Here is a 12,890-nt window from a genome sequence, read left to right on the forward strand (position 1 = left end):
CTGGAACAAATTTCAAGTTCAGCTTGCTTGCTTCCAAAGCATATTCCATTTTCCTACACTGGATAGTGGTCTGCACTAGGGTAAGGCAGGCAAGGAGAAGCGAGAATGATCCAGGCCACCAAGGATGCAAGTCCGGGTGAATAGAGTGACGTGAGACAAACACAGCTTTCACAGTCAATGGTGGCTTTTTTCTCTTCTTTCTCCAAGCACAGTGTTTGTGTCTTTCCTGCTGCCAATCCCATTCATCATGTACTCTGGCCATTCTCATACCCGTCTGATTCTTACCATTATTGCTTTTGCTGTGTTTTTCATGCTTGTATTCTGAGTGTTCTTTGCAAAGTGTCTTAAATCATCAAAGGGTACTTGCAAGTGGGGTGAGTAGACCCTCCATGGAAAGCAAGCCAGGCAAGCTTTGAAAGTAGAGCAACCTGGTCTTATGCCATAGATTCAGTACTTACCAACTCTGCTTTTAGTCAATGAACATCATTAAAAAAAAAACTCAGCTTCCTCATCTATAAAAATGTATTAGAGTAAAACATCATTCATAGGATTGTGGGGAGGAACGATGTCGGGTACAATATGTTACACAAGGTTCCTGGATCTAATGGAGGAATCATAAATTTAGCTCTTTTCTTTCTTCCTTTCAGTGAATTGAACTATTAAACATTTCAGAGATTGTGTTATAGAAGAATGGAAGTACACGAGTAAAAAATAACAAAAAGTTAAGTGCATTAATGAAGATGCAAGTAAATAAAGAGAGTAGTGTGATTTATGATCATTCTATAAATCATGGTTAATGATGCTTTGTCCCCAAAGCTATATATATTAGTCTTTAGACAAAGCCTCAGTTCATAACCTGTATATTCATTAAACTCAAAATAGGCAAATGAATTGTACTTAAAAGTCTATAGACTGAATAAAGTCACTTCTTTAGTAACATTTTCTATTTGTTATTGGTCCATTTGGACCTCAAGGATAAATGATATTACTTATTAACTAATTCATACAATGATGAGAATGAGAGATAATATAATTGATGAGAGAATCAAGATGAAAAATTATTCCAATAGGCTCAAATAATGGACCAAAACTAACAAGACAAAATTTAACAAGAATAAAGTTGAGACCTGCATTCAGGTCAATTAATAATGTTAATTCCGTATTATAGGAGAGAAGAGACAGGTCTAGAAAACAGTTCATATGAAATCTATCCTAGGATTTTAGTTGACCAAAACTAAATGAGCTTAAATATGAAATGGCTCTGAAAAAATACTTAGAGCATGACACATAGGGCTTAAGAAAGGAATTGAAGGCAACGGGAAATGGTAAAAAGGGTTTGCACTGTCTTTTCTGTTAGTATACATTTATCATCATCCAGTTGAGTTCTATACTGATCAAGTATTTTCTTTTGTTTTTACCAATGTTCAGGAAGGCCTGACGTGCTGCGATTCATGGGGTTGCAGAGTTGGACACGACTGAGCGACTGACCTGATCTGATCTGATCTGAATGTTCCCAAAGTCTTTGGGAGAGATGTATTTTCCATTTGTTCCTGGGCGAAAATTTGGTCTCTTACCATTTGTTATATTTTAGTTACGACACCTCTTCAGCAGCCCAGTGAGGGCACAGAAGTTTGGGTTGTGTGATGCAGAGGTGATGTTTTGTTGTGTTATGTGTACATTTGTAGCTGTGCACATCTAGGACAGCCAGATGGTGTTTAAGTCCCAAGCATGGAAAAAAGAATGTTTTTCCCAAGCGAGATCTTCCAAATGTTCTAGTCAACTCTTAACTCTGACATCTTCCTACTCTCTCAAATTTATGAGATTCTCTACCCCTTTGGGGATTCTCATGTGCTCAACACTGGGGCCCGCAGAGTGCAGCTGTGACTGTTGGCTATGGCCAAGGTCACTGGTCATTCTCCTCATTAGATAAGCAGTGGTAACCTCTCTGTACACAATTGTGATTGCAACAACCATCACTAACTAGTTTGGTACTCAACGTGAGTCACTTTCTAGAAGTAGCTCTTATCCCTACTCAGTGACATGCTGCCATCTAGAGTCTTGTGTTCAGCCAAAGAATGTCTACAGGTTGGCCATAGCTACCTATCCTTATTGCCCCTGTCCATGGATCTGTGGCTTCCAAAGTCAAACACACAAACAAAACCACAAAACCTGCCTTCAGACTTTTTCAACATTCCACAGAGAATTACTAGGATTTTGTGAAACTCACTGATTCTTCCACTCTCTTGGCTGTCTGGTCGGGTGCCGCATCTTTTAGTGAGGGAAAGAAAGTCTTCGTGCTACAGACTTTTTCTTCTCCACTGGTGAGACTATTTAGAATTTTTGAGAACGCTGGCTGGAAAAGGTAATATTGGTATAGAAGTAATTAACAGTAAAATTTTTCTTTTGGATTTGTGTACATATTTGTGGGGAGGGTCTATAGTAGCACCGAACTTCTTGAATGGAACCACTGTATCTGGTTCTGCAGATTTGCTTCCAATATCAGAGTACCTTCCATACTCTTAAAATTCATGCACTTTGATGGTGAAACAGGCAGGGGTGAGGGTAATGTTTGTTCTTGGATACTTGAAATTATTTTCAGCTACTATGTCAAGTTCTCCTAGTGATACAAGCCATTTCCTTGAAGACATCTTCCATAATTCCTTAGCCAATGATATCCTTTATCCATTCGTAATCCTAAAATGCCAGTTTAAGTAAATATAGAAGAATCAGTGGACATGTTGGTGTCTTAATTTTATTTTTTATTGAATTCACCACAGGTGGACTATTTCCTTCCAGAGGGAAATAACAAAAGGGCCATCAAGATGATGGAATGGGTTGAAGGCCAAGCCCTCTGAGGAATATTTGTATGAATTGAGGACATTTCCCTTGTAGAAGAGAAGACAGAACAGACAGGGTGATTATTTTAAATATACTGGAGGGATTTTTATGTAGAGTGGATATATGTTTAACTTTAGAGGGCAGAACTCAGACCCAGAAGTAGAATTTGTAGTGAGGCAGATTAAGTAACAAGTCTGAAATAGCCCGAGCTCTTAAAAAATGAATTCAGTTGCCCTTGTGTAGCAGCAGATTCTCCATCATTGAAACAGTGTAAACTGAAGCTCATGGTTATCTGACGGAATTTGATAGTAGTGAGGCAGCTAGATGCATAATAGAGGTGACTTTCAGTTTGCAGGCTCTCTAAGTCCCTGTATCCAGACCCAAGGATGTTTGTTGCAATATTTCTGCGTCTCTCATCTTTCTAGAAGTTTTGGTCTTCTCTCTACTATTGTTGACATTTATCTTCAACTTTTGGATTTCTACTTTCAATGATATGATATGGATAATTGACATGAGTTGGCTGAATGGCCAGTTTGCACTCTGCGGGCACCTGTTTCTTCACCTTGAAATAACTACAGCATTACTGTCAGCATACTACTGTCTGACTGTAACTATTTTCCTGGGTGGGGGGATGATGAATAAGAGAAAAAGACATTAGAGATGGGAATGATGCTGAAGTTGCTTTTATTTGTTGACTCATTCATCTAGGCATATGTATATTTGCAATGAAAACGTATTAGAAAAACTCATCATTTCAACATTTTTTATTATTCCAATCACTTTGCTTACTCACAATTACACGGAAACAAAACTTGCCAGGGTGAAACACAGGAGTCATACTTAATTTTCGAGGTAGTGGAATGGGACATTCTGAACATGTTCTTATTTTCAATTTGAGTGATACCTTATTCTTGATTAAGAATTGATCAGTAGGAATAAGATCTCCCTTATCCATCTATCAAGAGAGTACTGCTGCTGCTACTGCTAAGTCGCTTCAGTCGTGTCCGACTCTGTGCGACCCCATAGACGGCGGCCCACCAGGCTCCCCCGTCCCTGGGATTCTCCAGGCAAGAACACTGGAGTGGGTTGCCATTTCCTACTCCAATGCATGAAAGGGGAAAATGAAAGTGAAGTCGCTCAGTCGTGTCCGACTCTTCGTGACCCCATGGTCTGCAGCCTACCAGGCTCCTCCGTCCATGGGCTTTTCCAGGCAAGAGTACTGGAGTGGGGTGCCATTGCCTTCTCCAAGAGATAACTACAAGAGTACTTTTGAAAACTTATTTCAAACTTAGCAAGAACTGTTAACAGGAGTTCTCTATTTTCCTTTTAACTTAAATAACATTCCATTTAAAGAATGGAAAGAGAGTTGTTCTTCCATTTAATATTATTCTAAAGGTAAATAAGAAAGTCTGGAGATGACAGTTGAAAATTCACTCACTAATTTTTGGAAATGTGAAAGAGAATATCATAGTTGTTATTATTAGATAGTTTAGTTGCTCAGTCATGTCTGACTCTTTGAACCCCATTGACTGGAGCACGCCAGGCTTCCCTATCCATCACTAGCTCCAGGAGCTTACTCAAACTCATGTCCATCGAGTCGGTGATGCCATCCAACCATCTCATCCTCTCCTGTCCCCTTCTCCTCCCGCCTTCAATCTTTCCCAGCATCAGGGTCTCTTCAAATGAGTCAGTTCTTCGCATCAGGTGGCCAAAGCATTGGAGTTTCAGCTTCAGCATCAGTCCTTCCAATGAATATTCAGTACTGATTTTCTTTAGGATGGACTAGTTTGATCTCCTTGCAGTCCAAGGGACTCTCAAGAGTCTTGTCCAACACCACAACTCAAAAGTGTCAATTCTTTGGCACTCAGCTTTCTTTATAGTCCAACTCTCACATCTATACATGACTACTGGAAAAATCATAGCTTTGACTAGATGGACCTTTGTTGGCAAAGTAATGTCTCTGCTTCTTAATATGCTGTCTACGTTGGTCATAACTTTTCTTTCAAGGAGCAAGTGTCTTTTAATTTCATGGCTGCAGTCACCATCTGCAGTGATTTTAGAGCCCAAGAAAATAAAATCTCTCACTGTTTCCACCGTTTCCCCATCTGTTTGCCATGAAGTGATCTTCATGCACATGAAGATGGCATGATCTTCGTTTTCTGAATGTTGAGTTTTAAATCAGGTTTTTCACTCTCCTCTTTCACTTTTATCAAGAGGCTCTTTAGTTCCTCTTCACTTTCTGCCATAAGAGTGGTGTCATCTGCATATCTGAGGTTATTGATATTTCTTCTGGCAATCTTGATTCCAGCTTGTGCTTCATCCAGCTCAGAATTTTACATGATATACTCTGCATAGAAGTTACATAAGCAGGGTGACAATATACAGCTTTGACATATTCCTTTCCCAATTTGGAACCAGTTTTTTGTTCCATGTCTGGTTCTAACATTTGCTTCTTGACCTGCATACAGATTTCTCAAGAGGCAGGTAAGGTGGTCTGGTATTCCCACTCTTGAAGAATTTTCTACAGTTTGCTGTGATCTACACAGTTAAAGGCTTTGGCATAGTCAACAAAACAGAAGTAGATATTTTTCTGGAACTCTCTTGCTTTTTTGATGATCCAATGGATGTTGGCAATTTGATTTCTGGTTCCTCTGTCTTTTCTAAAACCAACTGGAACATCTAGAAGTTCACAGTTCATGTACTGTTGAAGCCTGGCTTGGAGAATTTTGAGCATTACTTTGCTAGCATGTGAGATGAGTGCAACTGTCTTTATTACCTAAAAGTATTTCTCAGCACTTACGGCATAACTTTTATGTAGTTGTTTTAAAATTCTCCAGATTGTAGTAAAGTATCTGATATTTCTTAGGTACTCAAATTTTTTAAAAAATGTTGAATAAATAATCTCAATAGTATTGCAGTTGAATTCAATTTCTTTAGGAAATTTTCATCATTATTGAAATTTTTAGGGTGACATTCATTCACTTGAAAAAAAGAATATAGGCACAGTAGATTATAAAGCAAAAGCATAATATTCAATCCATCACAGTAATTAGATTCATTATTTATAATAAGAGAGTTGGAAGACAACCTTCATGGATTAATCTGTTATGGTTTAGAGATGCAACTATTCATGGCTTGAAAGCTAAGTTTTACATAAATACATATATTAAAATATTGTGGAATTTGTACCATCACATAAAATAGGAGTACTTACGGTCTTCTTGCTTTTCTATAGTCACCTTATTTTTGCTCTATACAAATAACCTAGATGGATATTACATACTATTGTTGTTGCTGTCGTTCAGTCGCTAAGTCACGTCTGAACCTTTGTGAACCCATGAATTGCAGCACAATAGGCTTCCCTGTCCTTCACTATCTCCTGGAGTTTACTCTTGTCCATTGAGTCTGTGATACCATCCAATGATCTCATCCTCTGTCTCTCCCTTCTTCTCCTGCCCTCAGTCTTTCCCAACATCGGAGTCTTTTCCAATGAGCTGACTCTTCACATCAAGTGGCCAAAGTACTGAAGCTTCAGCATTAGTCCTTCCAGTGAATATTCATGGTTGATTTCCTTTAGGATTGATTGGTTTGATTTCCTTGCTGTCTAAGGCAGTCTCAAGAGTCTTCTCCAGCACTAGAGTTTGAAAACATCAATACTTCAGCTCTCAGCCTTTGTTATGGTCTGACTCTCACATCCATACATGACTACTGGAAAAACCCTAGCCTTGAGTATACAGACCTTTGTCAGCAAAGTGATCTTGGCTTTTTAATATGCTGTCTAGGTTTGTCATAGCTTTTCTTCCAAGGAGCAAGTATCTTTTAATTTCCTGGCTGCAGTCACCATCTGCAGTGATTTTGGAGGCCAAGAAGATAAAATCTGTCACTGTTTCCATTGTTTCCCCATTTACTTGCCATGAAGTGATGGGAATGTCATCTTAGTTTTTTGAATGTTGAGTTACATACTATAGTAGTCAGTACACTATGGTAGTGTGTAATATGCATATTGCACACTATGGTAGTCAGTATTTCATATATAATGCCTATATATATATATATTACTTGAATGCAGTCTAAAATAAATAGATGGCCCGCCACATCTATATTAAAGTAATTATTTTTTTTAAGAAACAGAATATTGGTTTTGTGTACTTGGAAATAAGAATTTCATTAAGTAATAAATTCTGATCTCTAGTCCAAGTGTAGCTTTGACATCTGTAGTGTTTGAGCTGAGTGGGTAAGACAGTACAACTCTTAAAACGTGCATCTGGCAAAGTGCCCTGGCCAAATTCAGAAAACATGTACAACTCAAGGAAATGAACATGCGGAATTCTAGAAAACTGAACAGAATTGCAATCCTAAACTCAGAGGGATAATGCAATCTTGTTTTCAGAAATAATTTGGGCAGACAATTAAGTGAATTTACTTGTGGAATTGACTACAACCTAGGAAATTTTCTAGTGTCAAAGCTTAATTCTAGGTACTTGAGGACATAAAACATTTTAAATAATGAGGAATAAGTACAGAAAATGGCATTTTTTCATATATACACCATAATATATTGAGTTTTGAGACATTGCTGCTGCTAAGTCACTTCAGTCGTGTCCAACTCCCAGCGACCCCATGGACTGCAGCCTACCAGGCTCCTCCGTCCACGGGATTTTCCAGGCAAGAGTACTGGAGTGGGGTGCCATTGCCTTCTCCGTTTGAGACATTACAATATTCTATTATTTCTTTCTATGTTTACTTGCCACTCTTGGGTACTCAGGGGTCATTCTGAGAAAATACAGTTGTAATAGTTAATTTTGCTTAATAGATTAATGGGTTGTAGCTTGAGAAGAACAAAAAATGTTTCTCATCTTTGGGATGTCCATTCAGAACTACAAACAAATGCATTTCTTTTTTATCATTAATGCATATCCTTTGCTTCTGTTCCCTAGAGTTTTACATTTAGAATAGTTTTAAATACCATTTAATTAAAAAAACATTGTGCCAGCGCAATGGAAATGATACATAAAGTTTTTAAAGACACAATCAAGGAAGTAGGAGGTAAAAAGAGCATGAGAGAGAAGGAGCACCAAGCAGAAGTTTGTTTTCTCTAGAATATTAATTTGAGGATTTGAGGGGAGAGTTGGGGAAAAGAGTGAAGTTACAGTAACATTATGGGCTAGAAATGCTGCCACATATCCATTGAGAGAAAAATGCCTTACAAATATTTTTCAAATGATTTAAAGTTGGCTAAATCCAATGCATGTTTTTACCATGAATTTTCTATTTAAAATGTTTAAAAAAAATAATAGATTTTAAAGGGAAAATCTAATCCATATGTCACTGATTCATTCACACTTATCATAGTGTTTTGTGTGAGCAAGTTGGTGTCCAAAAACATTTAGTTTTTTCCAACCAGGAAGTCACATTTTTATAGCACCAAAAAGGACCTTGAACCTGAAAAGCCTCAAATTTCATTTTAAACTCAGAACACAAGGAATTTGAGTGAGTTCTAAACTTGGCAATGTGCCTTCACCCTAGTTAACATATTGATGGAGTTATATATTCACGAACATATGGGTTAAAAGTGGAGCTGTTAATTCTGTTTTGATATTGATGCTAGATATATTCAGTTTGCCTTCCTAGTTTGTTTGCCATGAGGAAACAATTGGCCAGTTGTTTTATTATTTTTAAAAAATTATAAATTGACCCATATCCTTAAACGTACAATAAGTGTTATCAAATATGTAACAAAGCTAGTGTATGGAAAATGTATAATTTCCCCTAAGGGTTATTTGCTAATATGGAACACAGGCCTCTAAAATGTGATGAAAGGAAGGACTGTGGAACAATGGGTCATGATGGCTAATTTTATGGGGAACACATGCATACAATATAATTTAAAACACATGCTAAGGCAGTTATAGTAAAAGGCTCAGAGAATTAGAATGGAATTCTGCTTCATAAAAAAAGAAAACAGTTCCTTCTTTCTCCTGACAAAATTGCACTTCTCTTATAGGAAAAAGATCCCATTCACTAATGCTTTAACAACTGAAAGGCCCACCCACAAGCTTCACGTCTTTTCTCTCAAATCTCTTCCTTCAGGTATGGATCATCCTTTGTGGTTGATGTTTAGAGATGTGATATGAAACTGAAGACAAACGGTCCAATATGTACCTGAAATCTTTCTAATGCAATATTTATTAACTTTTTTCATAACTAAAATATTTTGCTATTTATTTAATCTCTCTCTTACAGAATGTGCTATATTCTATTAACAGGAATTTTAAGAGCGAGGAGTGGGTCATTCCGCCCATTCCCATTTCTAGGCAGAAGCTTTAGGTTTTAGGTGAAAACCTAAAGCCAGTCAGACTTTTGAGTGTATTATTTGGAAGATCTTTAAGGGTAGCCACACTGTAAGCTTATCTGAGAAATTGCAATCATTTAACCACAGATTTTTTAAATTCATGCTCCTCTCCCAATAGAAAACAAACCAAAGAAAAAGAAAAATCTCTTATGATTTAAGTTTATCTTCCCTCCCCCTTTTCAATCTTTTATGAAGATGAAGAATTCATTAGTAACAAATTCTTCATAATTTATCATATCCTAGAATATAAATGTCAATTAATCATTAAAATTTAAACAAACTTTTTGAAAGTTTGTTGATACAATTTGTATAAAAATTTTTGAGGAGTGTAATTTTATACAATTCATCTTAGGCCTTCTCCTATAGATAACCAATTACAGTTTATTTCACCTTTACGTGTTTTATTTCTTTAAGAACTCAACAATAAATAATTGGGTACTTGCTTTTAATCCACAGCCTCAAAACTAGAACAATTGTTAAGATAAAGATTTGACTTATATTTAAATTGTGTGTTATAGTTCATAAAATGTGATCTGCTTTTTGCTAGAATTAATCAGATTGTACCAGAAAATGCCTCTCTAGCTGGGCTATTCTTTCCAGCTTTTGATTTTTACCCATCTGGTCTACCTTGTTGGTAGCTCTCTGATCAACATGTCACTATGACCCACTCCCTCTTCATGAAGTAGATTCATGGTCACATCCTATGTTTTAATAATGTTCCTGAAATTCCAAGCCTTTAATTCTGACTACGACAGTTTCTTGTAGATATTGAAGACATTAAGCTTTCCTATTCTGTTTATCACTTTGTAATTTTATAGACTTATTACTATTGCTTTAAAGGGCTTCCCTGGTGGTTCTGCTGGTAAAGAATCCGCCTGCAAATTCAGGAGACACAAGAGATGCGGGTTTGAACTCCGGGTTGAGAAGATCCCCTGGAGAAGGAAATGGTAACCCACTCCAGTATTCTTGCCTTGAAAATTCTATGGACAGTGAAGCCTGGTGAGCTACAGTCCATGGGGTCACAAAGAGTCAGACACAACTAAGCATGCACACACATTACTATTGTTTTAAGAATTTTTGTTAATTTCTATATGCCGTATAGAGTAAAAATCATATAATTGTGTATTTGAGATAATTATGGCTGAAATTTATAGTATATTTATCTTCAACTTTTCTTCTACGTACATTTATTTTTTACATAGACGTGATCAATTATGTTGTGGACTTCTTTAACGTATCAATGTATTTGTTTTCCCACATCACTAAAATAATTTAGAAAACATGATTGTTAATGAGTATATACTATTTCATTTACTTAAAGATTCCTTTATTGTTGAAATCTTTGTTTCCTTCAGAATCTTTCACTTGTGGAATAATAGGACCAAAGGCATGAAGTTCTTTCATTCTCCTTATTATCAACAAATTCCCTTCAAAAAAGGTTGCCCAATTTATTCTTCCTCATAATGTATAGCAGATGCTAGCTTGTCACACCCTCACCAGCACTTAGTGATAATAGTTTTCAAATTTTTCTATTTATTTCCTTTGGTATATTTCTTTAATTACTAGTGAGAGAGAATACTTTTTGAGTATTTTTCATTTGTATTTCCTTTGAATTTTGGATCCATATCCTTAAAAATTTGTATGATTTATGCTTTCATGTTTTTACTTATTTGTTGACTGCATGTGTGTATGTATATAAATACTGTGTGCATGTATTTATATATTCAATCTTTCCAAATGTTTTTATTGGCATTAAAAAAAATTGACCTAACTTTTTTCATGGTTCATCATCATTTTCCTTTGTGAGTGCTTCCACTGGTTTCATGTTTAATAAGCTCTTTCTCAGAAATTCTTTACTTCACTGGAATACTTGTTATACTTGTCCCTGTCTTCCTAGGCTGGATGCACCAAAGAGCAAGACATAGTTTTACTTACTTGTGCATTCTCAATACTCACTGATCAGCAGAATGCCTGGAAACATACTAATGTCTAATGACATTTTTGGTAAAAATCCAGAAGCAATGCTATTGTAGTATCCTTTAGTTTTTGAAAAATAAGTTGGACTTCATTTAAGAATTAAATAGGTTCTTTGGAAAGCCATGGTAAACAGAAAGAAGGTCATAGGGTAGAGGTTTGTCAAAATTTTGTTGTGTAAGTCATGAAAAACATAAATAGAAAAATCAGAGATACTGTACTTTGAATAAATAGTTTTTACACTTCTCTGGATTTTAATGTAATTTTAGTGATTTTTTAAAAAAGGAATATATATATACAATATGTTTCTTAGGGTAACTTGCTGTGGTAGGCAGAATTCTGAGATGACCCCTGTGGCCCATCCCCTTTCTCCTTCCTCCTGCCAGGTGTCTGTGTCCTGTATGAGAGATATCTAGGATATGATAGCTGTCATTTTCATGACTATGTTACATTATATGGCCAAGGTAAGAGGATCTGACAGATGAAATCAAGGTCCCTAATCAGTTTAAAAGAAGGTTTAGGCCTTCTCTGAGATGAGATACTTCATTTCCTCTTGGCTTTGGAGAAATGAGCCACAGTGAGTACTACAGCAGCAAGAAAATGAATTCTGCCAATCATATCAACTTGGAAGAGGATACTGAGTCTCAGTTTGGAATGCAGCCTTAACCAACACCTGAATCACTGTCCTGGAATATTCTAAGCAGAGGACTCAGTTAAGCCAGGCTCAGACTCCAGACCCGCTGGAAACTGTGAGATAAAGCTGCTACATTTGTGGTAAGTTGTTCTGCAACAACAGGAAATGAATATGCTTAGAAGTATCTATCAAACACATTAGAAATTTTGTAAACATTTTATGCAAAAGTTTGACCTTGGGAGGCCACCGAGAGGAGCAAACCCACGTCTAAGGAGCAGCGGCTGCACGGGCGCAGGAGGGCCGAGAGGAGCTACTCCATGTTTAAGGTCAGGAGGGGCATCTGTGAGGAGATATCCCTCGTCCAAGGTAAGGAGCAGCAGCTGCATGTTGCTGGAGCAGCCGTGAAGAGATAACCCATGTCCAAGGTAAGAGAAACCCAAGTTAGACAGTAGGTGTTGTGAGAGGCATCAGAGGGCAGACACATTGAAACCATAATCACAGAAAACTAGCCAGTCTGATCACATGGACCACAGCCTTGTCTAACTCAATGAACTAAGCCATGCCCTGTGGGGCCACCCAAGACGGGTGGGTCATGGTGCAGAGGTCTGACAGAATGTGGTCCACTGGAGAAGGGAATGGCAAACCATTTCAGTATTCTTGCCTTGAGAACCCCATGAACAGTATGAAAAGGCAAAATGATAGGATACTGAAAGGGGAACTCCCTGGGTCAGTAGGTGCCCAATATGCTACTGGAGATCAGTGGAGAAATAACTCCAGAAAGAATGAAGGGAGGAAGCCAAAGCAAAAACAATACCCAGCTGTGGATGTGACTGGTGATAGAAGCAAGGTCTGATGCAGTAAAGAGCAATATTGCATAGGAACCTGGAATGTCAGGTCCATAAATCAAGGTAAATTGGAAGTGGTCAAACAGGAGATGGCAAGAGTAAACACTGACATTCTAGGAATCAGTGAACTAAAAGGGACTGGAATGGGTGAATTTAGCTCAGATGAACATTATATCTGCTACTGTGGGCAGGAATCCCTTAGAAGAAATGGAGTAGCCATCATGGTCAACAACAGAGTCCAAAATGC

The 12,890-nt window shown here is 37.3% G+C and overlaps 1 long non-coding RNA gene across 1 annotated transcript in view; it reads left to right on the forward strand.

Moving 5' to 3' along the window:
* Positions 1 to 10,951, forward strand: part of LOC132346127 (uncharacterized) — a 79,045-nt gene extending 68,094 nt beyond the window's left edge. The window contains exons 2-3 of the long non-coding RNA XR_009495865.1: positions 8,843 to 8,928; positions 10,031 to 10,951. This is a non-coding gene — a long non-coding RNA (uncharacterized lncRNA). The remainder of the gene's footprint in view (positions 1 to 8,842; positions 8,929 to 10,030) is intronic.
* The last annotated feature ends 1,939 nt before the right edge of the window (positions 10,952 to 12,890 follow it).

Source organism: Bos taurus, chromosome 9 (assembly GCF_002263795.3).
Source record: "Bos taurus isolate L1 Dominette 01449 registration number 42190680 breed Hereford chromosome 9, ARS-UCD2.0, whole genome shotgun sequence".
In the NCBI taxonomy this organism is placed as follows: domain Eukaryota; kingdom Metazoa; phylum Chordata; class Mammalia; order Artiodactyla; family Bovidae; genus Bos; species Bos taurus.